Source organism: Apodemus sylvaticus, chromosome 8, assembly GCF_947179515.1.
Source record: "Apodemus sylvaticus chromosome 8, mApoSyl1.1, whole genome shotgun sequence".
In the NCBI taxonomy this organism is placed as follows: domain Eukaryota; kingdom Metazoa; phylum Chordata; class Mammalia; order Rodentia; family Muridae; genus Apodemus; species Apodemus sylvaticus.
This window is the reverse complement of record NC_067479.1, coordinates 110,975,558-110,995,219: the sequence shown is the minus strand read 5'-3', so window position 1 is coordinate 110,995,219 and position 19,662 is coordinate 110,975,558.

Below are 19,662 nucleotides of genomic sequence, written 5' to 3'. Positions count from 1 at the left end.
TACAAGTGCTTGCTGCCCCTAAGAGGGCTAGAACTTAGTTCTCAGCACCTGCCCCTGCTGGGCAGCTCACAGCTGCCCATAACTCCAGCTCAAGGGAATCCAACACTCATTTCTGGCCTCCATGGGGCCACACCCACACTTGAGACATGGATTTACACACAGATGAATTCATACTATATTTGTATAAGTAAAAAGATCAAGAATTGGTGCTGGAGATAGTGTGATGGTTAGTGCTGGGGGGATAGTGTGATGGTTAGTGCTGGGGGGATAGTGTGATGGTTAGTGCTGGGGGGATAGTGTGATGGTTAGTGCCGGGGAGATAGTGTGATGGTTAGTGCTGGGGGGATAGTGTGATGGTTAGTGCCGGGGGGATAGTGTGATGGTTAGTGCCGGGGGGGATAGTGTGATGGTTAGTGCCGGGGGGATAGTGTGATGGTTAGTGCCGGGGAGATAGTGTGATGGTTAGTGCCGGGGGGATAGTGTGATGGTTAGTGCCGGGGGGATAGTGTGATGGTTAGTGCCGGGGGGATAGTGTGATGGTTAGTGCCGGGGGGATAGTGTGATGGTTAGTGCCGGGGGGATAGTGTGATGGTTAGTGCCGGGGGGATAGTGTGATGGTTAGTGCCGGGGGGATAGTGTGATGGTTAGTGCCGGGGGGATAGTGTGATGGTTAGTGCCGGGGGGATAGTGTGATGGTTAGTGCCGGGGGGATAGTGTGATGGTTAGTGCCGGGGGGATAGTGTGATGGTTAGTGCCGGGGGGATAGTGTGATGGTTAGTGCCGGGGGGATAGTGTGATGGTTAGTGCCGGGGGGATAGTGTGATGGTTAGTGCCGGGGAGATAGTGTGATGGTTAGTGCTGGGGGGATAGTGTGATGGTTAGTGCCGGGGAGATAGTGTGATGGTTAGTGCTGGGGGGATAGTGTGATGGTTAGTGCCGGGGGGATAGTGTGATGGTTAGTGCCGGGGGGATAGTGTGATGGTTAGTGCTGGGGGGATAGTGTGATGGTTAGTGCCGGGGAGATAGTGTGATGGTTAGTGCTGGGGGGATAGTGTGATGGTTAGTGCCGGGGGGATAGTGTGATGGTTAGTGCTGGGGGGATAGTGTGATGGTTAGTGCTGGGGGGATAGTGTGATGGTTAGTGCCGGGGGGATAGTGTGATGGTTAGTGCCGGGGGGATAGTGTGATGGTTAGTGCCGGGGGGATAGTGTGATGGTTAGTGCCGGGGGGATAGTGTGATGGTTAGTGCCGGGGAGATAGTGTGATGGTTAGTGCTGGGGGGATAGTGTGATGGTTAGTGCCGGGGAGATAGTGTGATGGTTAGTGCTGGGGGGATAGTGTGATGGTTAGTGCTGGGGGGATAGTGTGATGGTTAGTGCTGGGGGGATAGTGTGATGGTTAGTGCCGGGGAGATAGTGTGATGGTTAGTGCTGGGGGGATAGTGTGATGGTTAGTGCTGGGGGGATAGTGTGATGGTTAGTGCCGGGGAGATAGTGTGATGGTTAGTGCCGGGGGGATAGTGTGATGGTTAGTGCTGGGGGGATAGTGTGATGGTTAGTGCTGGGGGGATAGTGTGATGGTTAGTGCCGGGGAGATAGTGTGATGGTTAGTGCTGGGGGGCATAGTGTTCGGCTAAGAACACTCACTGCCCTTGCAGATGACCTGCTTTCTATTCCCAGCACCCACAGGGCAGTTTACAGCCTTCTCTTAAATCAGTTCTAGGGAATACAATGCCCTCTTCTGGACTTGTAGGGTACTGCAAGAGTGCTGCAATTACTGTTTCAAAGATTCACTGAAAACTTGGTATTGAGACTCTTCCTGCCAGGGAAGCAGGAAGGCTGACTCTAAGTCTCCACCTCTACCTCTCTTCCCTCAAATGAAATCCCCCAGTCTCATCCCCAGTTCTATCTTCACTTGCTGCAGCCTCCTTCCCACTCCCAATTCCTGTGGATCTCACAGATCTTCTCCTTCTATTCCCCCAACGTATTGCTTTGTCCTAGGCCCCAACTCTAGAAGGTGTTCCCTCCTAGCTCAAAGGTCACTACCAGGGAAGCAAGTAGGTTGACTGTAGATCTTCACCTCTCCTTCTGCTCCTCCAGGTCCATTGCCCCAGTCATCGTGAGCTCTGTAGAAAAGACCATTCCTTCCTTCTCTGATCCCAGCCCCAACAGATCACAAAGATCTTCTACTTCAACCATCCTTCCCCCAATTCATCCCATTACCCGAGTCTCCAACACCAGCAGGCATTCCCAGGGAACACACCAACTGTGTAGGCCAGGGAGACAGATGCCTAGATGCCAGTGTAAAAAGACAATAACGGTCAGGATAACGTGTCACCAGTAGAGCCCTGCAACCCTACTGCAGCACACCCTGAATATTCTAACATAGCTGAAGTACAAGAAAAAAATCTTAAAACAGCCTTATGAAAATGATAGAGGTTATTAAAGAAGAAATTAATAAACCCCTTAAAGGAATCGGGAAAACAGAAACAAACACTGGAGTGGAATAGGTAAAACTATTGAAGACATTAAAATAGGAATAGAATCAGTAAAGAAAACCCAAACTGAGGGAACTCTGGAAACAAACAACTTAGGAATTTAAACAGAGGCAAGCTACACCAACAAAATACAAAAGATGAAAGAGATTGAAGATATGATAGAAAATATAGATACATGAGTCAAAGAAATATTAAATCTAAAAAAAAACTTCTGACACAAAGCCTCCAGAAAATCTGTAATACTATGAAAAGACCAAATCTAAGAATAATAAGAATAGAGGAAGGATAATAAACCCAGATCAAAGGCCCAGAAAATATTTTCAACAAAAGCATAGAAGAAAATTGCCTAACACATAGGAGATTCCTATAAAGGTACAAGAAGCATACAGATTACCAAATACATTGGACCAGAAAAAGAGTTCCCTTGTTATATAAACACACAGAACAAAGAATATTAAAAACTGCAAAGAAAAAATACCAAGTAACACATAACGGCAGACCTATTAGTATTATATTCGTTATCTTGATGGAGACTCTAAAAGCCAGAAGGGCCTGGACATGTGGATTGTAGACTATAAAAGACTACAGATGTCAGCCTAGATTACTATACCCAGGAAAACTTTCCATCACCATAGATTTAGAAAATAAGACATTCTATGATAAAACCAAATTGAAGCTATACCTGTCTACAAATGTAGTCCTACCAAAGGGTCTAGAAGGCAAACTCCAGCTGAATATTAAATAAAACTATGAAAACACAGGGAATAAATAATCTTAGAACAGACTAGCACAACAAAAAAAAATGGAAGTACACATATATATCAACAGCAGCACTACCACCACCACCAACAACAACACCAGCAACAAAATAACAGCAATCGATAATCGCTGGTCATTATAATATCTCTCAACATCAATGGTCTCAATATATTTATCCAACATAAAAGGCACAGAACAGAATAGGTGTGAAAATAGGGATCCATCCTTTCACTGCATCCAAGAAACACACCTTAACATCAAGGATCGCCTTCACCTTAGGGTAAAAAGATAGAAAAAGATTTTCCAAGCAAATAGACCTCAGTATCAAGCTGGTGTAGCCATTTTAATATCTAATAAAGTAAACTTTAAACCAAAACTTATCAGAAGAGATGAGGAAGGATACTACATACTCATTAAAGGAAAAGTTCATCAAGATGACATTTCAATTGTTAACACCTATTTCTCAAATAAAAGGATACCAAGTTCGTAAAAGAAACACTATTACAGCTTAAATCACATATTGGCCCTTACACACTGATAGTGGAAGACTTCAATACTCAACTCTTACCAACAGACAGGTTATCTAGACAAAAACTAGACAGAGAAATGCAGGCAATAACAGATGTTATAGACCAAATGGGCCTAACAAATATCTACAAAGACATTTTACCCAAACACAAAAGAATACATCTTCATCTCAGCACCTCATGGAATTTTCTTCAAAACTGACCATATATTTAGACACAAAGAAAGTTCAATAGATAAAAAGAAAATTGAAATAATCCCTGAATCCTATTTGACCACCCAGGATTAAAGCTGGATATCTGCAACAACCGAAACAACAGAAAGCTTACAAACTCATTAAAACTAAATAGCTCTCTATTGAATGGAAAATGGGCCAAGACAGAAATTAAGAAAGTAATTAAAGAATTTCTAGAATTGAATGAGAAAATACACACACAACACAATCAAACTTATGGAACACAAGGAAAAAAGTTCTGACAGTTACTAAGTTCATAGCACTAAGTACCTACCTAAAAAATAAACAATTAACAAATGGGACCTTATGAAAGTGAAAAGCTTTTGTAGGGAAAAGGACACTGTCATTTGTAGTGAGAATTTTGGTTTCTTTAAAGAGCCAGTTATGTTCTGTGACTGTTTTTGTTTTAATCCCAGGTGGGGGGTAAGAGGCTGCTTCACAGCAGGTGATTATGATTTGCCTAGTGCACTAGCCGGAAGGTGGAGGTGAGCCTTGCCAGCTGCAGAGACTTTAGTTCTGGGGACTCTGGAGAGGGTATAAATGGAGGAGCCTGGGGTATAAATGAGAGGGCTGTAGCAGCCGCTGCTCCTCCTGATGCTCCTGGTTGCTGTTGTTGAGGTTTGATGATCCTGACTATGAAGATTGGAATGGCCCCAAGAAAGGTGAAGTCCTTAATCAGCAGGAATTAGTCTAAAGAGGTTTACGTTCTCCTTTCCCTCTAACTATCTAGTGTTGGTCCTTTCCGATTACCTCTCCCCTCTCTCCTACCTAGTCTTGGGAGTTTGGTTGGGATTAGGGTGGAATAAGTGTAGATTAAGGTGGTGGGTTAAGAACCCAATAAACTTCCCCTCCCCCTAATAGCACCAACAATTGGCTCCCAGACATGTGGTTAGGAAAAAATGGGAAATTTGGTATCTTTTTTTTTTAAATCTTTATTAGTATTTTTCTTTTTTTCTTTATTGAAAAAGGAAGTAAAAACATTTTATGATAAAATTGGAGATTTACATGGAAAATATTTCTGACAAAATTGAGGAAATATATAGAAAAACACGTTAAAATTGATAATTTTCATGGAATATTAAAGAGTAAAATGATAGATATAAAAAACATTGCCAGCCGGGGGGGGGGGTGTGCGGTGGTGGTGGTGCATGCCTTTAATCCCAGCACTTGACAGGCAAAGGCAGGCAGATTTCTGACTTCGAGGCCAGTCTGGTCTGCAGATTGAGTTCCAGGACAGCCAGGGCTACACAGAGAAACCCTGTCTCAAAAAAACCAAACCAACTAACCAAACAAACAAACAAAAAACATTGCTAAATTATTTGAAAAAGGAAGTAGAAACATTTTATGATAGAATTGAAGATTTATGTGGAAAATATCTCTGATAAAATTGAAGAAAAATATAGAAAACATGTTAAGATTGACTATTTCATGGAAAAAAATATACAGATAAAATGGTAGGCATATAAATATTCCTAAGTTGATTGAAAGTGGAATTATAAACATTTTCTAATAAAATTTAAGATTTACATGGAAAATATCTCTGATAAAATTGAAGATTTTTTTGAAAAGCATGTTCTTTTATTGAAAAAGAAAGTAAAAACATTTTATGTTAAAACTGGAGATTTACATGGAAAATATTTCTGACAAAATAGAAGAGATATATAGAAAAACACATTAAAATTGACAATTTTCATGGAAAGTTAAAGAGTAAAATGGTAGACATAAAAACGTTGCTAAATTAAAAATGAAGTAGAAAAATTTTATGATAGAATTGAAGATTTATGTGCAAAGTATTTCTGATAAAGGCTGTGGAGCTGCCTGGCTCCCCTGTGCAAATGCAAAGCTATTCTTTTTTCTAAGATTTGTTTTTGTTTTTAGTCATGGGTGTGGGTGGATCGGAAACTTGGTTTCTAATGCAGTAGAGGAGATGGCAGGGTATGAAGGAATGAATATACTGTTTTAGGATTTCAGTAAAAAAAAGTTTATTATGTCTGCTGCCACTGTGTTCTCTCCCATTTCACTCCCAGAGAGGACTGTCTATACCCCCTTCCCCCTCTGACCCTCTTTCTCTCATTATGTTGGGGCACTGGAAGGGATAAGGGTATATTACAAGTTGGAAGGTAGAGGTATAAGAACCCAATAAAATACAAAAAATACAACAACAACAACAACAAAAATAGAGGCCAACATTCAGACAAAGTAGCAGCCTACGGAATTGGAAAAGATTTTACCAAGTCCACATCCAATAGAGGATCCAATATCCAAATATATAAAGAACTCAAGAAGCTAAATATTAGGGAAAAAAACAAAATCCAACTAACAGAATTCTAACAGATGAAATTCAAACGGTTGAGAAAACACTTAAAGAAATGTTTGATATCCTTACTCATCAGAGAAATGCAAAACAAACAAATGAACAAAAAAACCAAAACAACAACAACAACAAAAAACTACTTTGGTATTCCAAATTACACCTGTCAGAATAACTCATGTCAGTAACACAAGTGACAGCTCCTGCTGGTGAGAATGTAGAATGAGGGGAACACTCCTCCACTGCTGGTGGGAGTCCAAACTTGCACAGACACTATGGAGAGTGTGCGGCTCCTCAGAAAGATGGGGATCAGTGTACCTCAAAATCCAGCCCTACCATTTTGGGCATATACCCAAAGGAGGATCCATTCTACTAGAAGGACACTTGTTTAGCCATGTTTACTGCTGTTCTGTTCACAATAGCATGAAACTGGAAACAGCCTAGATGTCCCTCAACCCAACAATGGGTAAAGAAAATATGGTACATTTGCACAATAAAGTATATTATTTAGCTGTTAAAAAATGACATCATGAAATGTGTAGGCAAATAGGTGGAACTAGTAAAAAAAAATCATCCTTAGGTAACCTAGTTATAGAAGGTTAAATATGGTACATATTCACTTATATATGGACACTAGCCATTAAATAAATGATATCCTCTCTAGAGGTTATATATAGAGGAAGGAGCTAGAGGATCTCCCTCAGAGGAGGAAATGGAATAGATTTTATGGGTAGTCTTGGCGGGGAGGGGGGGCAGAAACAGGAGGATCAGGTAGGAAGCAGAGAAGGGGTTGAGGGAGGGCACACAGGGAGAGACAGAAAGGTAGTGGATTCATGTGGGATGGGGATGTGGGGAGGAACTGGCAGGAGAGAGGGAAGGAAAACTGTAATCAGAACATATATTGTATTAGAAAATAATTATTTTCAATAAAAGGGGGACATTTTAATTGTTGTTAATTGATTTTTTTTAACTGATTCTGCTTAGAGTTTTCAGTGGTATAAGTTTACAGGCCAAGAAAGAAAAGAAAAGAAAGAAAGAAAGAAAGAAAGAAAGAAAGAAAGAAAGAAAGAAAGAAAGAAAAGAAAAGAAAAGAAAAGAAAAGAAAAGAAAAGAAAAGAAAAGAAAAGAAAAGAAAAGAAAAGAAAAGGAAAAACAGAAAAAAGAAAGGAAATTTGGTATTGTACCTTTCCAGGCATAAGCATTTTGTGTTTGCTCTTCTAACTGTCAAAAATAGCTTCTTAATTTTGCCCTTTCTTCTTTTAAATTCAATCTTTTATTTCTTAACTTACTTATGTGCTTATGTATTTATTTATTTATTATATTTTTGACATAGTGTTTCACACTGTACCACGGGCAGACCTGGGACTGGGTGTTATTCCTCAGCCTCCCAACTGCTAGGATTGCAGATGTGACCCACCGTGTTCAGATTTCAATCTTTTTGTTTCTCTTTTCCTTTCTTTTAAACAGCCAAACCTTCTTTGACCTCCCTGCATTACGTTCCTTCACTACACTTCTAACCCACCACAGGCAGTGCAACACCACAGCTTCATTTCCATACTCCTCTGATGTAGTAACTCACATAATCTGTTTGTCTGCCAAGATCTGAAGTTCTACCAGCAAGGGAACTGGTTTTGCTTACTAGCATAGCATCTAATACGTATTAAACGCGAATGTTTGGTGTATGAATGAGGTGATTGGTTGACTGAATGCAATCATATCTGATATGTTAAAGATGGATGTGCTTCTGTGCTCTCAGCGCTTTGGACGCAGAGATAGGAGGGTCAAGAGTTCAAGGCCATCCTTGGTTACATCATCAATTTGAGGCCAGCCTGGGCTATGTGAACATGTCCCAAAGGAAAAAAAATAAGGGCTGGTGAGATGACTTGCTGAGTAGGGACAGTTGCTGTCATGCCTGACAATGTGAGTTCCATCTGCAAAGCCCACATGGTGGGAGGAGAAAGCCTACTCTTACAGTTTGTCACACACACACACACACACACACACTCACACGCACACACAACTTTGTAGAAATAATTGATTAAATTTGTAAATTTTCACTGTCACTTAGAAATGTCCTGGAGAGGTATACATATTATCACATGCAGATGTGGTTTGTAACTTTTATGTATTCTGTAGCATCTCATTGTGTGGCTTTGAAAACTTTACCCATTCTTTCTTCTGGGAATATCCAAGTTCATGTTTCTTAAATATTATGAAGCAAGCTTTGGTACACATTCTTGTGTCTTCCCAGCCAATTGGCTGTTAAATTTCTTTAGGGTAAATGACAATTTTAGGTCACAGTGAAAATACCTCCTGGGGTTTGTAGACATAGCAATCCATGCTTTTTGCAGAGGCATATTCTCTCAGGGGATGTCTGAGACTGTACACAGCTCTAAGCTCTCTCTACACACACACACACACCGCTCTACTGGCTGGTTTTGTGTGTCAACTTGACACAGGCTGGAGTTATCACAGAAAGGAGCTTCAGTTGGGCAAGTGCCTCCATGAGATCCAGCTGTGGGGCATTTTCTCAATTAGTGATCAAGGGCACTGCCCCTTGTGGGTGGTGTCATCTCTGGGCTGGTAGTTTTGGGTTCTATAAGAAAGCAGGCTGAGCAAGCCAGGGGAAGCAAGCCAGTAAGAAACATCCCTCCATGGCCTCTGCATCAGCTCCTGCTTCCCGCCCTGCTTGAGTTCCAGTCCTGACTTCCTTTGGTGATCAACAGAAATATGGAAGGTGTAAGCTGAATAAACCCTTTCCTCCCCAACTTGCTTCTTGGTCATGATGTTTGTGCAGGAATAGAAACCCTGACTAAGACACAGGCTTCTTCCCATACGGTCATAATAAATCTTAATTTGCATATTAGACAAAATGAGGCTGACAACAAAATGTAATAATAAAATGAAACATACTAGGATATAAGAAACATTGTAGAAAGTGAGCTGTCTGTCCAGTACCCCCTGTGTGATAAAGTGAGGTGTCACACCTCCCATACGAGGTGCCTGAAGCAAATGGCACGGGCATGCTGACCATGTGTGGCTGCACATCACACTACAATGGCTCCTCAGTCAATCTGACAGCCACATGGGTTACTAGGTAGTACATACAATTCTGGACATGGGGATGACTGACATCTCAGGCAGGGTGTAATGAGGTGGTATGAGATATCGATATTCTCTTCGAAATAGCCTATCTTTAAAACTGTGACTTGTTTGCTTCTAGAACAGTGGTTCTCAGCCTCCCTAATGCTGTGGCCCTCTAATCTAGTTCCTCATGTTGTGGTGACCCCCCCCCAACCATAAAGTTATTTTCATTGCTGCTTCATAACTGTTATTTTCTGTAAAATTTGTTACAAGTCATAGTGCAAATCTCTGTTTTCTGATAGTCTTAAGGTATCCCGTGAAAGAGTTGCTCGACCTACAAAGGATAGCAATGCACAGGGTGAGAACTGATGTGCGTTTCATGGGATAGTTCTTGACTGTTGTTGACAGAAACTAGAACCACAGGTGACTGGCCACAGCTATGCTACACACTTATCCTTCAATACACACTACCTGTTTGTATTTTTCCTAAGAAATTATGAAAGAGCATTTTCCCAATCTATTTACCAATACTTGATAATATCACATGTTGTTCATTTTTCCTAAATTGATGGAGAAAATCCTATCTGGAGCCCATTTCCATCTTCCTGGATGTTTCTAAGATTTGGCATCCTTTCTCACCTTGCTTGGCTGCTGTGGCTTCTTCTGTGTGACTTGTATGATGGGATACATGGGATACATGTACCCATACAAATGTGCCCATGTAGGGCAGAGGACAACCTTGGGTCTCATTCTTCAGCAGCTGTCTTCCTTGATTTTTGAGATGGGGGTCTATCCATGACTTCAGACTCACCAAGTAGGCTAGGCTGGATAGCCAGCAAGTTCAGGGACCCACCTGTCTGGTGCTGGTATTTATGTGCAAATGCTATCGCACCTGAATTTTTATTTGTGTGGTGAGAATCACACTCAGGTCCCGAGTGGCTGTCCAGCAAGCACGTTCCTGGTGGGACCATCTTACCAGCTTCTGCTGTCTTCTGACTGGGCCCGTGGTTCTTCTTCCTCCTTGCTTGCTGCTGGGCCACCTCTGTGGCTTCTTGGTTCTCTCTCCTTTTGGCTCTCTGATATTTCTCCCCATGGTTTTCTTTGTGTAATTTATCTAAAATATAGTTACTGAGCGCCCTTAGTGTTCTAGACAGTGCAGGGGCTGATATGGTGATAACATATCAGGGGCTGATAACAGCCATTTTTCCTAAATTAAAGAGCTTTTGATTCAGAGGGAGAAATAGACAATATAGTATAAAATGGGTACATGCCAGAGTGTCCTTTACTATGACAGTGGAGGAGGATAGCATTCTAAGGTATAGGGATGGGGTGCTTGACTTGCAGAAGAACAGAGACCAGTCAACAAGGTCACTCAGCAGTGCTGGGGTGTGCAGGTCAATGTGATGGTACCAGTGAGGATAGTCATGTTTGGGATTTTCTGAAGATGGAGCCAGCCCCACTTGATGATGATTATATGTATTAGGGAGGAGGCAGGAAAGGTTTGAGGAAAATTCCAGGATGTCTATGTCAGCTGTCAGGGAAGACTAAGGGAAGACAGGACTAAGTGGTGGTGACTTGCTCTGGTCTGGGGGCATTAACTTTGAGGTGTTTACTAGGTGACTATGAGAAAAAAATGAGAGGCCATATAATTCTGGGAAAGGGTTCCCCTCCACAGCTAGGTGAGAACCACAGGCAGATAACATCACTGAAGATATTAGGGAGAAGGTACTAGGGTCAAGAGCTGAGCGAAGAAGTGCTGGGATATTTAGGAGACATTGGGCTGAGGAATTGTCCAGGTTCTAGAGCCAGTTGAAGCAGCCTCTCAACAAGGGAGGAGTGGGAAGTGAAGCGTTAGGGTAGATTCTGTCGTCAGTAAGATGACATTCTGTGGCCGCCACTGGCCCATGTCAGTGAACACAGAGGAGATAAAGAAGCAGAGGCCTCGTTCATTCGGTCGTTCGATCATTTGTTCAGTCATTTATTCGTTCGTTCCTTCGTTCGTTAGGGTAGGGCCAAAGCAGGGGTGCCAGGGCTGTTTACTGGCCACTTGGAATCTGGAAGAGGCTTGACTGCTTTCACTCTTTTCATTTCATAAATGTTGAGTGCAGTTTTTTTTCCTCTTATTTCTGAATTTTCTCATCTCCCAACCGGCTCACATTCCCAGGTTGAGCTGGAATTCTTACCTTGGCTACCTGTGGCTTGCATGCTTTCCCTCCCTCCTTCCCTCTCCCCCTCCCTTCTTCCCTCTCTCCGTGCCTCCCTCCTTTTCCCCCTCCCTCCTTCCCTCTCTCTCTCCCTCCTTTCCTTCCTCCCTCTCTTCCATCCATGCAAACAGGAGTGCCAAACAGTCTGTCTTAATAAGTAGCCCAGGCTAAGCTTAAATTTCACTCCCCCCACCTCTCTCTCACCTGTTAGGATTAAGGTGTTCACTACTGTGCCTGACATTTTAATGCTAATTGTTGGTATCAGGAATTGGTTTTGCAGATCACCTCCAAGCCCAGTGATGACAGTGATGTCCCCCATAGGCGACAGGGACCAGCACATCCGTTGCCATGGCAACCGCCATACATTCCCAGCATCATTTTTGGCTCACCTCCCATCTTTACCTGCAAGCTGTTACATCACAGCTTAAATAAAAGACAGACCCTCTTGGGCTTGCTCTCTCTTCTCTTTTCTCCCGTCTCTGTTGCCCCCTTTTTGCTCCCTCCCCCCAATAAACCTCTCTCATGTGGAACTGCATTGGCCTGGTGTGGTTTGTCTGGACATGAGAAGCAATTCCAACACAACACTAATTTTTGGAAGGTGGAGTTGGTTGTTGATACTATATTTTATTTGTGTATGTAGATGACTCTGCCCATGTGAGACAAGCATATTGTTTATCTCTACTCGTAATCCCTACTCCATTCTGAATCTAAATATTCATTATTTTCAGTTATTTTAAAGGATCTGGGAGAAAGAGTTTCTGAGTTTGGCAAGCATGCAGGGCAGCAATAAGGTCTATTAGAGGAATAGGCCCATTAATGGGAAAAGCACCAGCTCTCATGACATTGAATTGACAGTAGCTGTCGGGCACTCTGAAGGCACAGTGTGTTTGTTAAACAGGTAGAGTGTGAAGGGAGTGTCTTAGTCAGGGTTTCTATTCCTGCACAGACATCATGACCAAGAAGCAAGTTGGGGAGGAAAGGGTTTATTCTGCTTATACTTCCACATTGCAGTTCATCACTAAAGGAAGTCAGGACTGGAACTCAAGCAGGTCAGGAAGCAGGAGCTGATGCAGAGGCCATGGAGGGATGTTTCTTACTGGCTTGCTTCCCCTGGCTTGCTCAACCTGCTCTCTTATAGAACCCAAAAGTACCAGCCCAAAGGTGGAACCACCCACAAGGGGCCCTCACCACTTGATCACTAACTGAGAAAATGCCCCACAGCTGGATCTCATGGAGGCACTTGTCCAACTGAAGGTCCTTTCTCTGTGATAACTCCAGCCTGTGTCAAGTTGACACACAAAACTAGCCAGTACAATTGACCCCTTGTCAACTTGATACACAAACACATCACTATTAAGCCTCAACACTTACTTTCTTATTCATCCCCAAGATCTAAGTTACTTTAAACATCCCACAGTCTTTACATATTAAAAGTTCAATCACCTTAAAATGTCCAGTATCTTTAAAATTCAAAGTCTTTTAAAAATTCAAGGTCTCTTAACTGTGGGCTCCACTAAAATACTTTCTTCCTTCAAGAGGGAAACATATCAGGGCACAGTCACAACCAAAAGCAAAACTCAGACTCCAATGGTTCAATGTCTGGGATCCAACTCACAATCTTCCGGGCTCCTCCAAAGGCGTGGGTCACTTCTCCAGCTCTGCCCTTTGTAGCACACAGCTTGTCTTCTAGGCTCCAACGGCCTGTACTCCACTGCTGCTGCTGTTCTTGGTGGTCATCTCATGGCACTGGCATCTCCAAAACACTGCTGACTTCTACTGTAATTAGGCTTCACCAATAGCCTCTCATAGGCTCTCATCAGGGTGACAAGCCTCTGCTCCTATGCATGACCCCTTCAAGTCCTGGGCCATCAATTGCAACTGAGGCTGCACCTTCACCAATGGCCTTCCGTGGCCTCTCACTGTGCCAAGAGCCTCAGCTGCTCTTCATGACCCCTTTATGCCTTCAAAACCAGTAAGTACCATCTGGGTGACTCTTACACAGTGCCAAGTCCAGCCACAGCACAAAATACAACTGTAGCTATCTCTGGAACACACTCTCTGTGCTCTCAGAAAACACTTCCAAGAAGATTTCATCTCAGTGATGCTGGTCTCTTCTTAATCACTGCTAATTTCTTAGCTCCAGCTAACCAGCATCAATAGTCCCAGTAACACAAAGGTTTGCTTTAGTGGTTCTGGTATCTTGTTACTCACAGCTGATTCTTCAGCCCCAGCTAACCAAAACCACAGAATCTTCACAATCAAAACACTGCCACTGTAAGAGTCTTTAATCTTCACTCTGAAATTTCACAAGCCAGGCCTCCATCTTTTGCACTGTTCTCAACATTGTCTTCCAAGCTCCTACAGAACTTTCCACCGAGCTCTTAATATTCTAATGGCTTTTCTAGCTCAAAGTTCCAAAGTCCTTCCACAGTCTTCCCCAAAACATGGTCAGGTTGTCACAGGAATACCCCACTATGCTGGTACCAATTTGTCTTAGTCACGGTTTCTATTCCTGCACAAATATCATGACCAAGAAGCAAGTTGGGGAGGAAAGGGTTTATTGAGCTTATACTTCCATGTTGCAGTTCATCACTAAAGGAAGTCAGGACCGGAACTCAAGCAGGTCAGGAAGCAGGAGCTGATGCAGAGGCTATGGAGGGATGTTTCTTACTGGCTTGCTTCCCCCGGCTTGCTCAGCCTGCTCTCTTATAGAACCCAGGACTACCAGCCCAAAGGTGGTACCACCCACCTGGGGCCCTCCCCACTTGATCACTAATTGAGAAAATGCCCCACATCTGGATCTCATGGAGGCACTTCCCCAACTGAAGCTCCTTTCTCTGTGATAACCCCAGCCTGTGTCAAGTTGACACACAAAACTAGCCAGTACAGGGAGCATGGTCAGTTAGGGTTGGGGAGATAGCTCAGTGGGTAAGTGCAATTGTTCTGAGCATGAGGGCCTGAGTTTGAAACCCAGGCACCTGTGAGAAGAGCCCTGCGAAGCTGTACACGACCATGACCTCAGCGTTGGAGGTGGGACAATGGAGTGGATGCAGGCAACGTATCAAAACAACACATCCCTGGTTTAGTGAGAGATCCTGTCTCAAGGTAGTAAGGCAGAGTGACAGGAAAGCGCTGACTTTCTAAGGCCTGTATACCCACACACGTGTACCACCTACACATGTACACACACATGGGGGCTGGGAGAAGGAAGGTGTTGATTCTTTTCACTGGTTGATATAAAGGGCTTTGTGAAAGCCTTTCAACCTGTTTGAAGCGGTAACTGCTTCTCCCTGGTTGCCCTGGAGCACAGGTTGGTGTGGTGGTAGGAGCACAAGAGAAGGAAAACTAAGAACACTGAGTTCCCAGGTCACTGGGGTGACTTCCACTGTCACTTAAAGTCACACTGCTTCCATAGTGCCATCTACACTTTGATGATTAATCTTATCTAGGACTCGCAGTAGTTTACTTGCCTAGCAAGTGTGAGGTCCTAGGTTTACTCTCTAGCATCACTCTCTCTCTCTCTCTCTCTCTCTCTCTCTCTCTCTCTCTCTCTCTCACACACACACACACACACACACACACACACACGCAACAAACAAAATAAAACAAGCTAAAACCCACAGTATGCATTTTCTGTGGAAGATGTTTTGCTACCAGCAAGCATTACCCTCAGGGGGTTCCAAGGTTCTGTGAGGAAAAGGGAACCTTTGACTTTACTACTCCCCAGCTTCTTTTCATCTTGTGTGTATTAGATAAACATCTAAATATTTTTCTTGGCTACTTTCTCCCGCTGTGTCTTTACTGGATGTTCTTATCTAATGTCAAGAGGGGCATGGTAGTACATACCTGTTTTCCTAGCACTTGAGAGGCAGAGGCAAGAAGGTGATCACAAGTTCAAAGCCAGCCTGATATGGAGTTCTAGGACATCTAAAATTACATGATAAGAGTCTTTCTTAAAACAAGAGTCTGCATGAATTGCAAATCCTTCTGCTATTCACCCATAAATATTTACTGAGCATCTGATACCTTTTGGGCATTAAGCTTGGACTTGGGATTCTAAAAATGAACCCAGGTCTGAATGTAACACTGAAGACACACTAATTCTTAGAAGCACCCACTACTTAGCAGGCTAGGGAGGTCACACAGAGTACTTGCGAGCACACGCAACACCCCAGGTTTGATCACAGGCCCACATATACTGGGTATTGTAATGTATGTCTGTCACCCAAGAATTTAGGAGATGTACAGTCAAGAATCGGTCATCCTTGAACTTGCTACCTATCAAGTTGGAAGCCAGCCTGGGATACACAAGATCCCTCTTCTCACGAAACCAAATCAAACAAAAATAAAATAGCAAAGATAAAACTACTACCCATTAGGCATTCACATTTCTTCTTGTCCAATCTTTTGGAAGTGAACATTGAAAATCTCAAATATTTGTTGTTCTCCCCCCAAATGTATCAATTATTGGCTTTATAATTATATAATAAAGCGGTTTAATAATTATAAAATTATAAATTCAGAATTGCAAAAGCACTTAGGAAATGTCTACTTTAATGATGTTCAGTGAGATTATGTGAACACTTGAATTTTCTGATACTTGATAAAAAGGTTTTTGAAGGTAAAAATAATATTATTTGTTCCCTTAGAAATATTTCATTATGTAATCAGTGCCAAAATTATCCATATTATCATGTTTATACTGCTTTTGAAATTCAATGTTTTGAATTCAATACTTGTAGCAGATGTGCATCAAAAGCCAGCTTTTCTTCATTGGTAGTGTGAGGGCTTAAAAAGGAGCGGATTGGGGGTTAAGGGAGTGTGGCATGGTGGCGTGGGAAAGGGGGTGCACAGGCAGGCCCCTGTCCAGGCACCTCTTCTCCCTGAGGGACCACACACACACACACACAGGCATGGTATAGAATAGATGACCACGTGGAGGGGGGGAGCCCAAGGGGCAGAGAGGTGAGAGTATGTGGGAGAGCAGAGAGCAAAGAGGGAGAGGAGGGGCAAGTAGCCCCTCTTATAGTGGGCCAGATCTATGAGGCGGGGCATACCTGGCTATTGCCAGGTAGGTGTGGGGTGGAGCTTAGACAGAACACCAACAGGTAGTGGTTTCATAAAATTTAGCAGAGAAAGTAGATTGATGTACCTAATTTGCTCTAACAATACTTAAAACAATTAGTTGAAAGTCAGATGCACAAGATTTATTTCTCGTTCCTAGAATCCACACACGAGCAGGTTCTGGGACGCTGGACAGAGCTGAGTTTAGCGTCCTCAGCATTGTAGCCACACTGTGCCTCTCACTCAGCTTGCCAAGAAGCTGCAGACCTGGGACAAGAGACTTTGAAGGAGTTTTAAGGCATACCTGTAACACCAGGCTTCAAAAATCAGGAACACGCACGCATCCATTGCTCAGTGATGGTGCGGTGTTAGACTGTTTAGTCGTGTGAAGATTGGGAAGTGTGCCTCACACATTTAGTCACCTACCCTCTGTGCTGTGTGGTACACGTGTAGTGTAGCCTATGGTCTCAACCAACAAAAGACAATGTTAATCTGGCCCATGAGCAAATGAAACAATAAGGAGTGATAAACATGAGATAGGTAAGGGATTACCATCATGGTTGTGGTCCACTGTCCACTGAAACCATGCTGAGCAATACCTGCCTATATTCAGTTCTAGAAAGCATGAACCTTGCTTAGGTGTATTTGGTTGTTAAAAATAAAGCTAGCATTTTAAAGGCCTTAAGAGCTGTCTTTTTTTCTCATCTTTGTAGTTTTTTTGCCTGTAATAGGTACAAAAATAGGTTACAGGCTTTCTAAATATATGGAATCAGGTACGAAAAGTAATTACATGGCATTGGGAGAAGAGATAAAATAGTGATATGCTAAATGAAAGACATAAATGGAATCTTTTTTTAACTGCCCATTGGTTATATTTTTCTAAATTTGTGTTGTATAAAATATCAGAAAAATTTCCACATTTAAAGCCAAGACCAAACAAGGAACAATGAAAAACATATCGAACCTGAAAGAAGAGGTTAAATAATTGCTTCCCTAAGACTGAAGCGTTAAGTTGCCGCTTCCTAAGAGGTGTATTTTAGGGATTTCTCTCAGTACCACAGTTTATTTTCACTGCAGTTAAGCTATATGCTATTAATACCTTCACAGAAGCTCCATGTCTGCCTTTGTCTGATAGGCGAGTCTGAGTTTCCAGAACTGCAAGAGCCTCTCATCATTGTAACTTAAGAGGAAGCAGGAACTGAAGTCTATGGTTAGATGACGTCCGGAAGTATTCTTAGCCTCTGGCTTTGAGGGAGCTGTTTTCCTTTTCTTGGATTTTGGTAAGGATATATAATTCAGTTCCATTAGAGGGGGTGTTCACAAAGCCAGCTGTCAAATTCCCACATCAATCCTCCTCAGAATTGCCAGAGGTTGACATGTCTGCAGGTTTGTCTCACAAACTCTTTATTAGCAATGGGGTATTAAATTTCCTATGTAGACAAATTAACTTCTAAACTACAAGGAAAACAAACAATACACAGAGGGGTAGGGTGGAGCCCGCTCATTCCAAGCCTGAAGCTTTCTCAAAAAGTGTTTCCTCTCTTCTGTTTCTTCGGTCTCTTCCAGTTTTGTCGACACCACTGGGTTGCTACCTACTCTGGAGGCCTGCAACTCTTAGCTACCTCCATCCTCCAATCAAAGAAGTACAGGTGATTACTAGAAAGTGTTTAAAAACTGCTTGTTTGGGGAATTCTTCAAAAGTAGGAGAAATCAGTAGGGTAGGCCACAAACATGGTTTTAAGTAAAAGACTTCTTTGAAAAGACAAACTGATATGAATAGGCTTGGAGTAAATTAATATAGCAGGAAATGGGAGAGTCTGTTTTGTAAAGAAGCCAGCCTCACGGTCTTCTATGTTAAGTTTTATGTATCGAAATATGTGTCACACAGATTTTCAAGTCTGGTCCTTTCTTCTGAAGTTGATAACTTTATATACACACAGTTCCAGTCACACAAGAAGTGATAAAATAGAAGTTAAAATCTTTTCCAAACATAAATATGCTCCCATGCTCACTTTATTTATTCTAATGGGTCAGACAAAGAGGCAGATGACAATATTGTAAGCAAGTTAAGCTGCAGCTGGGTAAGCTGACGCACTGAAGTGCTCCAGCCTGAGGCAGGGGCTGTACTGTGTCTGGGAGACTCTGCCCACTGCTCTCTTTCCAGAGGACTCCAGAGGAGAAGCTTTGCCCTTGGTATTTATAATCCATTAGTTTTCTTCTAGATTTGTTTATTACCTTTTTGGTATGGGTGTTTTGCCTACACACAGGCATGAGCACCACATGCCTGGCCTCAGAAGAGGGTGTTGAGTCATGGATAGTTGTGAAGTACTGTGTGGACACTGGGGAGCAAGACCAGGCCCAGGGCAAGGAGAGCCAGAGAGCCGTCTCTCTAGCTCCACTCTGTTAAAGTATTAGGAAAACCACATTCTCTTCTGACGTTAGTACTTTATAGTTTGATAACTTCATAACCAGAAATGTTCCAGCGGAAAGTGAGCTCTGAATATTTATGCTTTAAACAAGCCCAGAAAGGCTTTGGAGGAAAATCTTTGATCTTAAAAACAAAGACAAATAAACAAACCCCCCAAATGAAGACCAACAGTTTCCCTTCAACTCTATATATTCTTTAAAAACAAACAAAAACCCAAATCCATTATGTCATATTCATGGAGAATTAAAAGATACTGATTAAGCCGGGCGTGGTGGCTCATGCCTGTAATCCCAGCACTTGGGAGGCAGAGGCAGGAGGATTTCTGGACTTGAGGCCAGCCTGGTCTACAGAGTGAGTTCCAGGACAGCCAGGGTTACACAGAGAAACCCTGTCTCGGGGGGTGGGGGGGTGGGAAAGATACTGATTAGGTTGATTGAAACACAGCTCAGCAGTTCAGAGGTCTACTGTTCTTGTAGAGGTCCGGAGTTCTGTTCCCAGCACCTACCCACATTGGGCAGCTCACAAGTGCTCCTAAGTCTAGCTCAAATGCCTCTG